This window comes from Meleagris gallopavo, chromosome 1 (genome assembly GCF_000146605.3).
Source record: "Meleagris gallopavo isolate NT-WF06-2002-E0010 breed Aviagen turkey brand Nicholas breeding stock chromosome 1, Turkey_5.1, whole genome shotgun sequence".
In the NCBI taxonomy this organism is placed as follows: domain Eukaryota; kingdom Metazoa; phylum Chordata; class Aves; order Galliformes; family Phasianidae; genus Meleagris; species Meleagris gallopavo.
The window spans coordinates 125,358,197-125,363,832 of NC_015011.2; positions in this window are offsets into that span (position 1 = coordinate 125,358,197).

The following is a 5,636-nucleotide window of genomic DNA, read 5'->3' on the forward strand; positions in this document are numbered from 1 at the left end:
GTCAATGGATATACAGATGGTATATGTATATCCAGGAGCTTAGCTAATATAATTTATATTGGAGTAATGAGAGAAAGTCACTCACCCTATCCTGGGCTTGTGAGATAGATTCCAGTGGAGCAGATCTCCAGAGAGATCCTTCCCCACTGGCAGTCAGCTCTTAAATGGGTCTAGGAGAGGTGGAGCCAGGCTCCACCCCTTCCTGCAGCACAGGTGATTTGCCTTCACCTGTGCTCCCGTGGCTGACTCACTGCTTGCCTCAGGTGATTAATCAGAGGTTCAGGCCGTGATTCAGCAGCCCCATACAGCTGTGCAGGTGATGGAGCAGTGGCACAGGTTGCCCATGGGCTGTGGAGTCTCCTCCTTGGGGATCTCCAGCAGTGCCTGGATGTGGCCCTGGGCACCCTGCTCTGGGTGGCCCTGCTGGAACAGGGGCTGGGCCTGAGGAACCCAGAGGGCCCTGCCTGCCTCAGCCATCCTGTGATTACTGGCCAGTTCAACTGCCAATCTGTCACTCCGTGAGTAATTTATTGTCTGTGTAGAGGATTGTTTGGATTACATAAATTGGCTGTATTAGTATATTGTTAATAATTCAGCACTTTCAGCAGAAGGAGAGCCTAGGGAAATATGACAGCCAAGTTAGACTGAGCAAACTGTGAGGCTTTCTCCAAAATTGCAAAGCACAAAGTGCAGCATGTTGGCGCCATTTACCACTTAAGCACATTTCTCAGTGGATGCTTTAGGATCAAATATTATTAGAAAAGCTTGTTTTCCTGTAGGAAAAAAAAACAAAACCTAGAAGTTTTCTGCCTTTCTTCCAGAACAAGAGTAAAAATAAATACATTTACGTATATCTTCCTAAGACAGATATATCCTTTTCCTCTGTATGTCTAATTATGCCTAACTCATATTTCATACATCTAGGTGCCTAATTCAGATGAAACCGAGACACTTAACATAACCTTACATGCAAACATTCACTTTCTAACCTATGCAATGCCTACAGGCATATTGTATTGAGTGTAATCAAGATTTAATCAAACATAATTTTGGCATTCTGATTCTCTATCAAGAAAAGAACAGCAGGCTTTTCCAGGAGAGCTTTGTCAAAAGATTTGGTATAGCTGTACAAATCTACTTCTAGAATATAGATAGTTTTTACCAAGCTTGAATGCCATAACACTGTGCTCATATCTTTCTCAGTCTTTCATCCTTTGCACTTTAGAAGTGAAGAAACCTTCCATAGGCATTGCTTCTAGTAGTGTCCAATTGACAGCACAGAGCATCCATTTGCATGTTTGCAGCTTTGATGTTCAAATAACTCTTCATAGAGGTAGACAAGATTAATTTTGCATGGGAGGAGGTCCAATTACGGTTCACGTGCCTCAAACAAGGCTCACTTGCTCTTCTCCAGAGCTTTATTATTATTATTATTATTCTAGCACAAGGCAAGCCCTGAGAAATAGAATATTCACTTGTTTAAATATGTATGGGAATTTGCGATGAGAACAGATCAGTGATCACTGAGCTGCTTAAAGCAGTTATAACATTGAAAGTGATAACCATGGTGTGACCTGCAAAGAATAACGAGCTACCTTCTGCTGATGAATAAGGGGAAACCTGTAAGGAGAAACCTGCTTTGTTCCTGGTAGAACAGCATTGCCTGATCTCATGAACAGCTAGAAGAGAAAAGCAACTTGTTAGACATGAGGGAAACAGCAAAGCCCACTCTTGTGGATAAAATTCCTACTCATATCCCTCTCAGACATTTTTAAAGTTTATCATGCCTTAAAACTTGTGAGATGTGACTCTGTACCAAGGAACAACTCTCACAACTTGCAGATATCACGGAAGAGCTTTCTCTTGGTACACTTTTATCTGCTAGAAAGGCTAATGTTGATTTCTTCATTCGTGTGATGAAAAAATGGCAGTTTTGACATTTTCTTTGATATACAACACCTCTGCAAATCTGGTGCTAATAGAGGAACATGTCACAAATTTTGGTAATTCCAATAGAGCGGAGATTCAAACAAATTCCTTTTTGAGCCAAAACATGACATGTTCTTTAGGATTTGATTGTAGAACATTTAGCTGTCTTTAAAAAGATGTCTGCAACAAAGCGCATTTTTCTGAAATCCCAGGGTGTGGGAATATGGGAATGCTGACATGGATGGGCAGCCCACAGGGCAACCCAACTACTGCCAGAAGCTGGCAAGAGGTTCACAGTAGGTTGTCATTTTGAAAGCATGATAATGGGAGGCTTTGGCTTAAAGGGGAAAGGAGAAAGAAAAGAACGTGATAAGGACTGCATTAGCTGCTGCAAGCTTATTCTGCATGTGAATCAACTTAACATTGCATTCTGGATTAATGTGGTAGAAAATTTAAGTGTGCAAGGGAAGTTGCACAAAGACATTGCATATCAAGATAGGAATTTGTCTGATTTTTTGGTTTGTTCTAAGTGCAAACAGCTGGGAGCATTTCTCTATCAGAATCAGCCCAATGAAGGCATGTTAGACAAGCAGAAATCTCAAAATGCTTTCAGCAATACCACATGCTACCCTAAACAGTTGCACAATACAGAAGAGGTCTGAGTAGGGGCAGAAGTTCTTCAGTGCAATTGATGATGGGTGAACAATGCTACCACCAGGAGCTCAGAGACAGAGGAAGGTGTGAAAATAACACTTGGCATTTGGCTAACATCACATTACACAATTATAGGATCAAGAATAAACACAAAGGGCGTATTATGTGGTAACAATGAATTACATAACAAAGGAAATGATAAAATTGCTGAACAGACTACATGACCATGCTTCTCAAGTCTGAACTTGTCAATGAACTTGTCAACTGGTTGGCAAAAAGAATGGCATGGGCTGATCCATATCTATAGCCATAGCATTTTGGTTATATTCTTGTGAATCAATCCTATGAGTCACTCTCAAATGCACCTATTTATTTGTATTTTATACCAACATGTCCCTCCAGGTATGGCTGAATTTAACTGAATTACTATATTTTCTCCCTTGCCATCTGTATGCACCATTTCATAGCTTTAGTTTCAAGACTCTTGTCATGGAGTTATATCTAGAGTTATCTAGATATTGGGATTGAAGCTAATAAAACAAGTGAATGAGAAAAATTGTCCAAAACCGAAGGCCTTACTCAATGCTGAACACGAGACGGCTAAGGGAGCACATGCTGCAGAGGTGAGCAGTAAGAAGAAAACGGACGTCTTGTGACTTGCAAGCAGTTTTATCTTTCCCTCTGAATGAAAAAAGGAAATGGAACAGTGAAAATCTTCTGGGGTACGTAGTTCTTTTCTTCTGAGAACCAGATACCTGGAAATAATGACAATCCTGGAACGAAACTGGAGCATTAACTCCCAGTGCTCTACAAAATGTTATGATGTGGAATAGTGATAACAAAAAATCATAAAACCATGACAACTCCGCTGTGAACCCACCTGGCCATTGCCTTGCATCTCCATAAATATATATTTCTGCCTCAAGTGAAAACTCTCAGGCAGCAGCAGAACTAAGATCTTTGACTGGGACCAGATACAAATAGAACAAGAGAGAAGAAAACAGGAATAAAACAAAGGGCCACTTGGCTAGATGAGCAGTCTGACTTCTGCAGTATATGTGGCGGCTTTTAAGATGAGGTAAGTAACATCCTAGTGCCATCTGTAGGGCATGTGAAGAAGGTTCAGAGACCTGCCAAGAGGTCTGAAACAGCTGCACTGAAGAGTTAAACACTGATCTCCTAAATGGACAACCATGTTCCTATCACCAATTTTTTGACACTCAGTCACATCCACTTTGTTTAGGGTAGGAATAAATTATTCCCCATTTTATGCACAGCAGAGGTGAACATGATTGTTTATACAGTAAAAAGAATTTTGGGACAGTACCCAGTGATGTACTGCTTTCAGTGAAGGTGTCCCGAGGATGAGGTCACAGAATAGTTTGAAAATGTCTTCTCAGATCATCCAGTCCAACCAGCAGCCCACCCCCACCATGCCCACTGACCACATCCCTCAGTGCCACATTCACACAATTTTTGAACACCTCCAGGGACAGTGACTGCACCATCTCCCTGGGCAGCCTGTGCCACTACCTCTGACTTTGACCACACTTTCTGAGGAGAAATTTTTCCTAATTCCAACCTGAGCCTTCCCTGGCACAACTTGAAGCCATTCCCTCTCATCGTAGGTGATACTTGGGCAGAAGTGACAAGAACAGTGCAGCAGTCCAAACACTTGTAAGTGCGGCAAAGTTGTGCTCATGGTAGCACTGACATGCCAAACTATGGACGAATGTTTTATTCCACAATGAACGCTGCTGAAAAAAAGAAGAGTAAAACTGAGTTACTGCATTGAAGTATTAAAAGAATTACCTTGGTATTACTGCTGCTGCCTGGAGGGCAAGAGGCATAGTACATACAACCCACATGGATGTTGAAGGGTACAACAAACTACTGATGGAAGACTTTGCAATATGCAATTGAAGATGCTGACACAGGTAAGCAGAGAGGTAGATGGAGTTACGACATCAATATGAATTTTTTCTTGAGACCCACTTTACACTGAGGGATAGGCATTACTCGGCAGCAAATGATAAAGAGCAAAGGAGAAGAGAATCTATTATGGCCATTCAGCTTTTTATCTTATAACTTCATCTGCATTGCACGTGTTTAGCATTGTACTACACACCTGTAGGCTGCTGTGAGGCTGTAGGCTGTCACACCCTGAAGACTTAAGAGGTGTAATGCTCCCATTGTAGCAGCGATGTTAATTTTAAACGTGCTATTTAATATATGGCAGCCTGGAGGCAGTAATCTTCAACAGTTCGTGTAGGTTTAAGAGCTGGGTCTTCAGGGCAAATTAATGCTTTTCATCTCTAAGAGGCTTACAAATGAGGGCACCACCGATATAAACTTTCACTGTTGTGCAGTCAAGCCTTTACAGATATTTGTATGCAACTGTACCGGCTTTTGAATGTGGAAGAGTTTGTATAAATAACACATTTAAAATAAAAAAGAGGATTTGCAATGCTGTCACCTTGAAAGGGTTCTAAATGAAAGCATGTGCAATAAGAGATGATGTCAGTTCCTCACGCAAGAGGAGACAGTTCAGTGAGTACCCAAAGAAAGGGCCATGCAGCAGCATCTGGGCAGAGGACAGCTCTAACTAAAAGAAAGTTGAAAGAGAAAGTTCCAATTTTAGCTTGGTTGTCAGAAAACCGACTTTTCTTCCCCTGCCCCAAGGCGAGGTTGGTTTCAGAACCCGAGGCACACACGCTCTTTTCCAGCAGGGATTCCACACGAAGACCACCAAGGGGCGGTTGGTTTCCTCCCACCGTCCCACTCCCCAGGAGCAGGCCTGCAGTAGGATGCCTTTGGGCAGGAAATCCCAAGCGAGCAGCCTGCATTTTAGTCATTTTTCCTCCCTCTGAAACCAAACCCACCGAACCACCACGCGGAGACGCACTGGAATGCTTCAGGAGCACCCGAGCTTTCCTTCTTCTTTTGGCAGAACTTTCGGAAGCGGGGACGGCGCCGCACGGGGACGACCACCCATCCCCTCGCAGGTGCCGCAGAGGACAGCTCCGGCCTAGCTCAGCCGGCTCCGCCCGGCA